We start from the raw sequence: 13,951 nt of genomic DNA on the forward strand, positions 1-13,951 counted from the left end.
CATCTGGTTGGGGTTTTATGAGAAGAGAGCCCGTTAGGCTGCTGAATTATGAATGACACATTAGACAACATCAACATAATGATTTGCTGAGTGCTATTAACAACACGAGGAACAAAAGGATTTTTGCTCAAAGAGCATGTTTGAACGTGCGCCAGATTAATGCACGATATTTTAATCAAATCGAAATCATATTGCTTTGATTGATGTTTGAAGGTCAGCTCGCATGCACATAAGCTGCTTATGAACTGAAATAAAAGATATATAAAGAAATATTTTTTTTTTTATATTGAAATGCTATTATTTGAGCAGAATTTCAACGAGAATGCCAATTAAATTGAATCTCATTTGATTATGTTTGAAAATGCAATTTGAATTCTCCATTTTGGCAATATTTTTGAATGAATTTCTTTGTTTATCTTGCTCGGCGCATTGAATGTTATTATTTTGATTGTTCAATTGGATCGCTGGCATTTCGTTGACAAAGCAGCTGTAAAAGTTAATTAAACTTGGGCAGCCGCAAACAAATCCCAGAACTAATAAAAATCAAGGATGTTTGTTTTGGCCCATAGCTGAATTTTGAGTGCCTCAGTTGTTGTTGTTGTTGTTGTTGTTGTTGTAGATGAGGAATCTTGTTAGCAATTTGTTTGGCATTACCGAGTTGAGCTATCGCAATTTGTCTTGCTGTCTAAAAATATTTGAATATCCTATTGTCAATGCAATGAAAAGCAATTTGAAACCCACAAATTGGGCAGCTGTTTATTACAAAAAAATATATATATTTATTTCAAATAACTCCAATGCTAATGCTGCTGCGCCTGACTGCATGATACGCTGTAATCACAGATAGCTCTGCCATTAAATGCACTTAGTGAAATTTCAAATGCAAATTCGGATTCTGTTATTCCCATTTACCTTTTTACTCCCATAATTGAATGAACATAAAATCTGACACGCTATTAAATGCATTCGCTTCAGCTGGGCGAGAAAATTGAATTAGTTTTGCACCAATGTGCACGGATTTCAACACATTTCACATGTTTAACAAATAGTTGTGCTGCATGCCTAATTCGAAAGTTAAATAAAAAGCATATGGAATGCACAACATTTGCATACGCATGTTTGCACAGAGCAACCATAAAAATGATAAATATTTTATGCTGGCGTCTGCACAAATAACAACAAATGGCAACAACAAATGCCTTCAATTTCAACAGAGCAATCTTTTTTCTTCTTTTTTTTTTTTTTTTTTTTTTTTTTTCTTTATTTATTTATTTTGTTTGCCTTTTTTATACTGTTTGACACGTTCCGCTTGTGGCCTAATCTTTGCTGCGTTGCTGGCTTTTTGCCAAACATCAATTCGCTTTGACATTGAAGAATCCCTCTTGGTGTTCGATTTGTGGTTGGCCGAAGCCGAAACAAATTTAGCCTTGGCTTCGGCTACGGCTCTGGCTCCGGCTTTGGATTTGTGGCACAGGTTGGGCTGCGTTTGTTTTACAAACGGGTTAATAAATCAGACTTTCATTTTATGTTCATCGATTTATTAGCATACCCTGCCACAGGCCAAAGGTGTTACAAAGTACATATATAAAACATGTCTTAATCTGTAGGAACTGTCGCAGTGTTTCTCTATAAACGTAGGCAATTTATTAGCGTAGCTATCTTAAATGTGGGCGGAAGATTTACCTATATACTTCACATCCTTACTTTAAAAAAAAACTGGTTAAATTTTATGTAAATATTTAAAGAGTAAAATTAAAAGGAGAAGAATTATATAAATAAATATATAACTATTTAACTGTTGCTTAAAACTATATGCAGGGTATCTACTAGCTAGTCAATAATATTCAATCACCTACTCCAGTTTTCTCATTTTATTTGCTGACAAAAAAATAAAACCCAGTTGTGGTTCAGATCAATTAAAATGCATTTATGCTCATGTCACGTTCTTTCTCAATGTATGTTTTTAGCTTGTTTTGTATAACAGAATTTTGCTAATTTTTGCTTGTATTGTTTTATAAAACGAATTCCTTTGAATATCCACATTTCTATATGGAGTTTATTTATAGAAGTGTTCTTCCTTTAAAGTACAAAAACCAGTGTGTGATTGGTTGGCATTTTTAGTGCAGCTGACACAACGAAATTAGATTTTCAAATTGGGATTTTCGTTTCACAGTTTGAAGCCTTAAAGCAATATTTCAGTTTATTTAAATTTGGGGCAGACAACTAGGATATTTACAGAATGTTTCGATTTGCATGATTGTGGAAGTGGAAAATCTTAAAAAAATAACAGTGAGGTGAAAATTTGTAGTTCTAAAGTATTTGACACTTATGTAAATAAAGAAATTGTTTTTGTATTTTTTTTTTTTTTATTATTATTGTAAATTAAGTTATTAAATGAATAGTATTTTGATATTTAGCATTTAATAAATTTTAGGATTTTTAAAACAAAATTTAAATAACAAATAAGAATTTTGGTATTTAGCATTTCAAGATTTTTAGAATTTTATTATATATATTTATTATATATTTAAATTAAGCTCCAAAATCAAAATTAATATTTAAAATTAGCAAAAAAAAAAAAAGTATATTTTGCTTTGCACACAAAAAGGAAATTTAAATAAATTGTAGTTTTTATAAATATAATTAAATTTAGTTTTAAAATTAATATTTAATTTAATATAAACATATAAGGCACTTTTATTAATTTAATTTTAATAAAATAAATAAATATATAAATATAAATATAAAATAAAATAATATATATAAAATAAATATATATTGATTTCTAAAATTAATATTAATTGCATTATGAATAATTACACACTGAATATTTATTTTAAAAGTCCTAAAAAATCTAACCAAAATCATTCTTTACAAATTTAAAAATTTATTTAAGCAACAAGACTCAGCGCTTAGTCATCCAATTTTTAGTTGAGATTAACTGCTTTGATATATTCCGGAAAATATTGCTTGTAAAGCGGAAAGGAAAATGAAAATGAAAATGAAAATGGAGCTGCGCGCAGTAAAGCCATTTTTGGCCAATTCCCAATCGGTCTGTAGGACGCTGTGTTAAAATGTGTGTCACATGCAGAGTCAAAGGTCAAAAGCGAACTGTTGTCGCTTGGCATGTGACATAATGCAACAGACATGTTGTCCCATAAACCCACTTCACCATATGTGCGCCAAGAAATATTATACAGCGTGTGCAGTGTTTTATGGAAGAGTCAACTGGGCGTCAGCTAAAAAATATATATGTGTGTGGCTGATTGCCGAACTGTCGCTAGATGCTGCTCGGATGGCAATCCAGTGAGTCCTTTAGCTGATTAATATCCACAACTGTTGCGGCTGCAGCTGCGAGACTTGACCAAATAACCAGCTGCGCTCTGCAGCTCAAAGGACAGTGACAACAATTGTTGCACTCGCCACATTGTATAAGTGACTGCGAGCAAATTCAATTTATGCGCACAGAGCGTTCAATATGATTGCAAAAGCCAATGTAATGGAAAATTCCATTTTCCGTCTCAGACACACACACACACACACATTTACAAAAAAAAAAAGCATATATATAGTGAAGCTGGTGTTTTCATTTCACACACACATTTATTCTTACTAAAGTTCAGTTGAGCTGGCATTGGCATTACGTATACGCAGCATTGGCCCTGGAGCATTATGCATATGGCGCAACGGTAAGCGCCAGCGGGTGTGTCTTAAGGCTCAGTTGGGAGACTGTTATACAGAGTCATACACACACATATATACACACACCTATATATATATAAATATATATGTGCAGGCTAGGTTAAGCAAACGTTTCACTCCTGTTGCACTCGGTTGCCAATAAATTTGATTAAAATTCTGCATTTGGCTGGCCAACAAATCTGTTTAGCTAGTGCGAACTAAAGAGATCTGCTGGAAATCTTTTAAAAATCTTTTGTATACATTCAACATTAGCTTTAGCTCTTAAACCGACCCTTGATATTCAATGTGCAGCCCCTGTCGCTGGTGTCCGTCGTGTTTACGTGCTGGGTGAGCATATTAAGTAGCCGCCTCGGTGTACGGCAAGTCCATAAAAATGGGTGCATATGCGACCCGGCCAGCCAGCTTGTTGAATTTGTCTTCATTTGGCAGCAGCCTGTGTTGTGGCCCCAGTTCAACAGCTCTACCATCCGACAGAGCGTCCATGTCAAATGTATGCAAACACACAGAGAGAGAGGGAGTGAGAGAGAGAGAGAGAGAGAGAGAGAGAGAGAGGGAGAGCGCTTTCCCTGCCAAATGAGTGCCAGAAGACAAATGCAATGCCAACATGCAGATGATGCAGAGACAATGAATTTCCGTTAGGGTGCGAACGCTGACAACAAGTTGCTCGTTCAGCTGGCTGACACGTCCCAGCACTCAGCTCACTTCAGCTGCTCATTAAAAGGTCTTGCAGCAAAATGTTGCCCATTAACATATATGTATGTACATGCATATATGTCTGTATATATGCATATGTATGTCCTCATATATAACTACTTGTGTCTGCGCTGGCTCCACACTTTGATCTAGGCATTGCCTTTACAGCAAACCAAAAATAAATGTTAAGTCATATAAACTAAAATTATGTAATTAAAGTTGTGACTGCAGCCGAGCTATGGTGAGGTAGGCTGTAATGGAGCTCAGCTGCATGCGTGCACGGAAGCAGCTTCAAACAACCACTTCGTCATCTCCGAACGGAAATTATGAACTAGTCAGCCTCAAGTTGTTTACCCAGAGAGAGAGAGAGAGAGATAGGCGCAGTAGAGCCGTAGCAGAGGCTACTGATGAGCCGGGGAGCAGGAGTGTAATGTGTTGCCAGGGCAATGACAAAAGTTTCCGTTTTTGCTCTGTGCAGCGCGTGTTCAAAGTATTGCCCATAAACTTGACTGGCAAAAAGTGGGCCCATTCATATAACTTTATTAATTGCTTGCTGCTCAGATGCACTGGCAAAATTGAGGCAATTTACGATAAAAAAGAAGTAGAAAGCTGTTTACAATCTGCTGAAGATAATTAACAATTTTTAAGCTAAAATTGAATTTTAATTTCGAAGAGTTTCAGTGAGATGATTTTCGTTGATTAATGAAAGGGAATTTTTAAGACATATTTTAGATAATGAATTATGCGACATAGTAATTTGGGTTGAATATGTTTTTAAAGACTTATACTCTAAGAATAGTTAATGAATTTTAAAAACTCAATTTATAAATGGATAGATACATAAATAAATGGATAGATAAATAGATGAACACAAGCGGATAAGTGGATATATAGGTAGACAGATAACTAAAAAGATAGATAAATAAATAGGTGGATCCATGGATAGACCGATACAGACGATCCACCGTGATGCATAAATACATATATACAAAGATAACTATGTAGATAGATATGTAGTTAGTTAAATACAAGTATGGATAGATGTATAAGTGGATGGATTAATAGCTACGTGGATACATTGATAGACAGATATAATAACAAGTAAATCCTTAACTACAGAGCTAACCACAGCAACTACTCATTCTTAAGGTATTCAAGCTCTAACAACCCTCAAGAAATATTCATCGAAGTGGAAATGAATTTATTCACTTATAATAATTAATACAACGTTCCCAAGCACATATACATATTTATGCTATTATCTATGGAAATCCTAATAAGTAAATGCATTTCATTTTCTGACATTAATCACATCAGCTACTCCTTGAATATTCGCAACTACTCGAAACCCTGAAGATAAATTGTCAATTTGTGTATCGACAAATGAAAACAAATGTATTCATGAATAATAATTAACATTACATTCATGCGAATACATATCCTTAAAACTATATATAAGAGTATATGTAGATATAATAATAAGCAACTGGATTTCATATTTTGACATTAGTTGCAATATTTCCAAGTACTTCAAAGCCCTCAGGACAAGCAAACGCAAGCACTCGTCTCAACAAATACAAATAAAGGTATTAATTTTAATCTGACTTCGAGCAAATTATCAACGCTTCGGCAACTTTCGCAGAGCGTAGCAATTTCTTGCGAGTCACAATGATTATATGGCTCTGTGTTCGAGGATTCATTAAAACATGAAACATGATATATAGTAGAGTCGTAATAAATGGGCACTCTGAGACATTTGCATAGCGCAGCTGTCTCTGTATTGGCTTAGGGCCTTGGGAATATGTGGCATAATTAATCCCCTTGCCGGCTCACACATACGCAATTAAGAGGACTGCCAATGAAAGTGGAGAGACTCTCGACTTATCAACAGTGTTGCCCGAGAGCTCTTGTCAAATTTCGAACTATTGTGACGAGTGAAAAGTGAAAAGTGGCAACTGGCAAGTGGAAAAGTCGTAGGCTTAGGCTTTTCCGGCTGTCTAAAAAGTTTCTGTGCCGCCTTCGCACTGAGCGCAGTTAGCTGTGCTGAAATGTCGCACATCAATCATTCCCGCTGGGCCACGCCGTGACCTTCGATTAGAGCAGAAGAGTTGCTCCACTCGATTGAATATTCAAAGGTCACGGCAACAATGAAATATGAGTGGGATTGCGCTGCGCTCGCCCAAAGTGTTAGTTGATTAAATTCGAAATTTAATGCGAACGGGACAGTGGCGAATGGCAAAGTTTTTACAACTGCTGCGGGCCACCTTGAAAGTTGATAAATTGTTGCAAAAAGTAGCAGACACCAGACGATAGGCGACAGACGACAGACGACAGACGACAGGCAACATCCAATAGCGAATTGAGAGTAAGCTGAGCGAAACGCAGCCAGGCAGCAGTCATAAAATGAAATCTTTAATCATTTGAGTGACAGAGACAAGCCGGAGCTGGACCCACTGCACGCCGGATGGGAGCACACCCAATATCATTTCCACTGAGCCGCAAAAACGAAAACAAAAACAATGACTGCATAATGTGCAAAGTTTGTGGGCGGGCGTGCCATAAACAGGAAACAAGTCGAGCGAATTTCATTAGAAGTTACCACTAAACCACACTAAAACCGCCCAGATCCAATCCCAATCCACAAGCCGCAGCTCTAATGAAAGTTCCTCTTGTTTTTCTCCTAGTTGCTCAAAATGCCAGTTGTTGTTGTTGCTGGAGTTAGTTCGGTCGGCCAAAGTGTTGGCTCGTAAAGCGAAATGTAAACCAAAAACTTTGCACGAGAAACGTAAAAACAATTAATACAAATTAATTTGCAACAAAGTTTTCGGGCACCCGAAACTCCGGCGAAATGAGAGTGTTTCGCGCGAGCGACTGCATTACGGTAAATAAAAAACAAACGCAAATTAAATAAAACTAAATACTTAGTACTTGGCACACAGTTAAATATCAAAGAGAGCATTTCTATGGAAACGGGATTAAATGGAAATTATTTCTCTGTAAGAACTCTGACATGCTACAAAACATGCATAACTAAATGGTAATATGCATGCGCATGCAGAGATTTTGTTCTGCAAACTCGAATTTCTCTTAATAAACAATTTCACATAACATGTTGTGTTTATTTAACTACTGAAAAATGAAAAAAAAAAAAAAAAAACAATTGAGCTTTATTTATATTACCGAATTTTAATTAATTAATTTATTTATATATATATATATATATATTTTTTTTTTAATTTATGTTTTACTTATTTTACCATTTATTTATTTTAATTTATGGCCTACATGTATATATTTTATATATATATATATATATATATATATATATATATATATATATATATATATATATATATATAGATATATATATATTATTTTTTTTTTTTTATTTTTTATTTTACTTATTTTTATTATTGGGTATATTCTTATTTTTTAAATTATTACCGGCTTATTATAATTGTTTTATGTATTCTTTTATATATATGTCGTGTCAGTGCGATATTACACTGTTGAAGTTGCAATTTGATTTTTTGATGCAAAAACATACCCAATAATAAAAATATATATGCATTATTTTATTATATATATTATTTTATTTATTATAATTTTTTTATTTTACATTTAAAGTATATCTCATAAATCCCCAATCTCTTACTTGCTTTAGCTACAAGCAGAGCTTTTCATTTAGTCGTAAAAAAAATGTATATATCCATAAATATATTTTATTTTCATATTTTATATATTTCCACATATTTATTTATTTTTTTTCTTTTTTTTTTATAGCAGTCGCAATTAAGGATACATTTCATTTTTAAAATATGCAAATCTTTATCTAGTTTCGCATGTTTGCTCTGAGCATATCTTTGAACCTATCGCAGATTTTGCCTTTTTGTGTCTGCACGAGCTGACAGTTTTATGACAACTGAGTGCCCTGCCTCCCAAGCATTTGTCGCCACACATTCATCTACCACAGGAGCAGTCCTCTCTCTCTCCTTTCCTCTGCCTCCCCCATTCGCCCAGCTCAGTTCGCTCTGGCGCCAGTTTTGTAGCAAATATAAGCTTAAAGCCGATGGCTCCATATGTTTGGATATTTTGTGATTTGGGTTGACTAAACCAGAGTCGAGCGCCGAGAGTTGACCCCAGCCTCCGACCGGTCGGCTGGCTGGCTGGATGGCTGACTGGCTGCCTCTGGTCAGTTCGCTGACCTGTTTCTGTTTTCTGTTTTCTGTATTCTGTATTCTCTGTCTCCTCTGCAGGGCTATTTATGCAAATGATAACAAGCTTTCGAGCGGCAGCTAATGCTGTGGTGTGGGACAGGGTCGGTTCACAGGTTCAACTCGACGCGATGTCCATTTTGGAAGATAACGGAATGCCACATGTTTAGCAAATTAAAGCTACACGCAAATCCTCATTCATAGGAAATAGAACTTTAATTCGGAACACAAATTTTCTGAAATTTATGCAAATAATAATGAGTGAATATGAAACGTTGAGATGGAAGTAAATTGCTTCTGATTTTTGAAGTATTCCCATAATTTATATTAAATTTATTGGCTGCAGCTGTAGAGAAATTGATACAGAGAGAAAAATTTCGATAAAATAAAAGAAAACAAAAACAAAATTATTAATTTTCATTATTAAGGAATTTTGATCTAAAAAGCCAAAGCAAAGACAGGAATATATAGCAAATCTACTGCTTATGTTCTATACAAATTATTTTGGACATGCTCAAGCATTCCTGAAATTTCCAAGTTTCCCTTAGCAGCTTAGCACGCAATTTCCATAGAAAGCAGTTTTGGGGCTTTCTTCTTCTAATATAGGGATTTATAAATATGACCTTGCGTTTCAATTTCAACATGTATTCACAATTCGGTAAGGTAAGCGCAAAATAAGTGTGATAACTGAAAGTAGGATTAGAGAGCAGAGATAGAGCGAGATTAAGAAGTGCAAGCATAGGGAGAGAGAGAGCAAAAATAGGGAGAGCGAGCAGGAGCGAGGAAAAAGATATTTCTGCTTTTACAACATGAAATGTTGCTCTTATAGATCCAATACAAGGGCCGCTCTTATCTCTTATCGCTTATCATTTATTATGAATATATAACAGGAGTTATGTGATGTGCTCTAACTTGATAACAAATATACAGACAAAAATATACGATAAGCAATATATACATATATATATATATATATATATATATATATATATATATATATATATATATATATATATATATATATATATATATATATATATATATATATATATATATATATATAGTTGTATTTTATTTAAATTATTTGATTATATTTAAATGGATGGCAATATATATATAGCACACATATATATAGATATATATATATAATAATATAATAATAAATAAATTAATAATAAATAAATAAATTAAATAAAATACGACTATGTCTTTACGACTCTGATAAGTTTACAATATTAAATAGTTTAAGTTCGAATTCAATATATTCTATGGCTAAGAATAAATAACTTAAAAAATAAAATAAATAAATAAAATAAATATATATCACAGTCAGCTTTCAACAATTTTTAGCCATAGTTACAATGATACCAAGCGCGCAATTTAAAAATTCAAATTGAAATATAAGAATTTGTCTTCAGTATTATTAAAAAAATAACAGACAAAGGTAGACACAGAGAGAAAAAGAGAGAGAGTGGGAGAGATAGAGAGTGTGAGAGAGAGGGAGAGAGTGTGAGGGGAGATGGGGGGTTACAATGACTCCAGCTGCCCAAATTCCAGACACGTTCCGGCTGCCGCTTAGATTCTAACGAGTTCAAAACAGAGCGAAACAGAGGAAGCCTCAACTGGCTGTTGGCTAAATTGAACAACTGACAGTCGCTGCGTCTGTCCAGCTGCCATGCCGAGCTGTTTCATTTAATTTACAAGAGCTGCATATACCCTCACTTTTACAATACATACATATATATGTATATATATGCATAATATAATCAAGCTGGCAAACAGAGCGAAGATTCTGCATTTGCATATGCAAAATTCAGCTGGGTATAATTTCAACAAAATGTGGATAAAAACATTTGCGCAAAATGTTTTGAAATGCAGAATGCAACATTCTATTATGTGCAGCTGTTAAGTGCTTTTTACGATAATTGTTGTGCGGAAATGAAATTCAACTACCGAAACTGAATTCTAAATCTGCCTGTAAATTAGTGTAAGTAATTGAAAATGATTCATGCTGGCTGGGTTTTTCATTTGTTTCGTAGATTAAAGTTGAGAAGTTGAGAGTATTTGAGATTGTGTATATATATAATAGAGCTTTTAAGTTAAAGATTGGCATTTTGATAAGGTTTTAAGTTTTACGGTTCTTTAGATTTACAATATTTAGATTTAGCATGTTTTTTTATAGCTTTGGGAATAGTAGAAATTGGTCTCGAAATAAACAAATTAATTCAAGTTCTTATAATAATAAATATAAGAAAACATTTTTGATTTGTAAATTTTTTGTTTGTTAATTATTTTTTCTTTAATAATTTAATTTAATTTTTATTTATTTAATTATTATTTATTTATTTATTTTTTTATTTTATTTTTTTTTATTAATTTTTTTTGGTATCTATTTATTTTTATTTACTTTATTTATTTATTAATTAATAAATTTTATTTTATTTATTTATTTATTTCTTTTTTTTTTTTTTTTTGCGCTTATGAAAGGTAAATAACGATATTGAATTTAAATGTTTTTCTATATTCAGATTTCATTTTATTTAAATACTATCTATCAATATGTATACTAACGTTGATCCACATTTTTATTTTCAAATGATTCAAATGTAATATTTAATAATATCTAAAGATAACTAATAACTAAAAAGAGGCTAAGCCATTTCATATAGCTTTAACTCATTTTAATTACTATTAATTCTGTTTACCAAAATCTTTGCCTTACTCCCTTAATGCAGACTTTGCTTTGCCAAATTGAGTGTGTTAAATTGCCAAAGGACTTTGTCTTACTTGTACTTATTAAGGGCACACACACACACACATACAAACACATTTACTAGCATGTATATGAACATCTCACGCCCTCATCCCCTCACCCACACATCGCTTATGCATAGAAGAAACCTTTATCCCTCTCCTTATGCTCTCTAATTGCAAGCGAGCAAGAGTTGGCCCAAAGCAGCCAAACGAGCTGCATTTGCATTGCTCAAAGGGCAGCCCAGCAGCGCAACTATAATTAATAACTTTTAGACGGCGCCCAATTATTTTCGGCTGTTGTCCTTGTGCAGCGTGTGCAGGAGCTCGTTGCAATCATGATTGCAAGGGCGTGGCATACAGCTAGGGCGGACGCCCCAACGGTTGCATTAGCTTCATGAGTCTGCTATTATGATTATTGCTCGACGATCCGGACAAACTTTTACCACGCTGGCCACAAAAACTTTTCGTGTGTCATTTGCGCCAGGTCGCGCAAACACTGAATTTGTATGTATGTGTGTAGGTGTGTGTAAGTAGTACCCAGTTTATTTATTTAGTTTTTTGTTTAGGGTCCCTTTGTTAGTTGATAGCAGGACATGTCTAACCTTTTGACCACACAACAACAAATTTTGTTGGTCGGTTTTCTCCATGTTTTCGTGGCCTGGACATTGTCTGTACTCTGCCCAGATAGCCGCACAGTGCCGAGAGACATACACACATAGTACTCGCTGACCTCACACACATATGCATCTGGCTACTTGAGTAGTGGGCGCTTTACGAGCTGCAAATTAAACAAGTAAGATTGCTCCCGTTGGGGCTGACCCATCAGCAGATGCCTTGAAAGGAGTCTGAGTGTTACCTAATGCTTTAAGTTGAATGTAATACTAGCATTACATTCGAAGTCTGTAAAATACCTGCTCTTGTCTGTTACACATATTTTTGGGCAACATCAATATATCAAATTATAAACCATAAATCAGCCACAATAATAAATTTCGTATTTTAATGAGTGCTGAAATATGCAATATATATTATAGACAAATTAATGATATTTAATAGCACATTTTGAATTATGTAATTTGAGTATTTTCCAGAGAATGGAGAAATTTTAGTCACTCACTCTGGAGTTTAGTATGAATAGTGAATTATAAATAATTATTTGGTTAACCTTTACAAATGTGCCCCAATGTAAATATATATATTAGGGCTTATAGCCCCAAGGGAGATTGTATTTGGTTAAAAATTGACATCGTTTTGCCCTATTGAGCATGCGGCTCGTAAATACTGCAATCTGCTATTAAAAATCATACAGGAAATTTGGCTATTTGGCTTTGTTTGGCTTTTTTATTTGCTTTGTAGCGTGGCTATTTGCCTATGCTAACCAATATGCACACATTTATGGGAATTGTACAATGGGTAAAAATTGAAGTTTGTTGTGGAGAAAAAATAAAGTAAAATTTGGAAATTTATATATTGTATATTTATTACAGTCTGAAAACTTGAAAATATGGTATTATTATATTATTATAAAATTATATGAAAAATCCACTGAAATATGTGGTAATTAGTATATTCATTATATATATAATTTTTATATTTTTTCATAGAACTTTCTTTCGTGCTAATTAAAAATATTTATGATTGATTCTCAAACTTTTTTATTTAAATATATTATAAATAAAAAAAAAAAAAAAACACAAAAAATACAAATATTGAGATATTAATTTTAATATATATAATATTAATAAATATATTTTTAATGTTATATTTATATACATTAATATACAATAAAAATAACGCAGCAAACGCGTTATTTTGTAAATTATTATAAATCATTAAAAAAAAATTTATATGTAAATATTTTTAAAACTTTGGAGCTAAAAAAATTATGTGTTTGCCTACTTGAATTTAAAATGTTTTTGAGGTTTTTAAGCTGGAAGTCCAATCAATTCACACAAAAGCTCTCTCTCTCTCTCTCTCTCTCTCTCTCTCTCTCTCTGTCTGTCTCTGTCTCTCTCTTTCTCTCTCTCTCTCTCTCTCTCTCTCTCTCTCTCCCTCTCTCTCTCTCTCTGTTGTCTTTACTTTAAACTTAAAGTTATCTCTTCTGTGTTAAATGTTTAGCTTGGTTCGAAGCAACGATCAGTTAAACTGCCATATTGATGCCCTGATACCCTATTACATATCCTCAGTACTGAGGTCAACGTTCGCATTAGATGTACCTAATTGAAGCCCACCTTTGTGCGCGACAGCAAATAAATTGGCCTCAAAGGCACCTGCGTGTACCGCAGGTGGGCATCGGCCACACATGCAAAGAAATGAACTGCGAAGTGCTGGAGGTCAGCCAGCCTCTAATGGCCCCTGACAGCTTCAATGTTCAATGTCCGAGTTCAGGTTGAAGTTCTTGTCTGTGTTTGTTCGCTGGCTCGGCTCGCTCTTGGCTGCGTCACTGCCTCCCGGCGTCCCAGCAGTTCGCTGTCATCGTCGTAATTATGCTGTCAACAAAAAGCACATCACGGATGGACAGTCGACTGAGGCTGACTCTGCCTCTGCCTCTGGTGCGAGTCATCATCAGCTGCTTGTCGCCCTCTTAA

General features: G+C 33.9%; 1 protein-coding gene across 1 annotated transcript in view; it reads left to right on the top strand.

Moving 5' to 3' along the window:
• The window catches only part of mtt (mangetout), a 151,754-nt gene that overhangs the window by 30,053 nt on the left and 107,750 nt on the right, over positions 1 to 13,951 (top strand). The gene's annotated exons all lie outside the window — the stretch shown is intronic.

The sequence above is a fragment of the Drosophila arizonae genome, chromosome 5 (genome assembly GCF_054131065.1).
Source record: "Drosophila arizonae isolate 15081-1271.41 chromosome 5, UAZ_ARI_1.0, whole genome shotgun sequence".
NCBI lineage: Eukaryota > Metazoa > Arthropoda > Insecta > Diptera > Drosophilidae > Drosophila > Drosophila arizonae.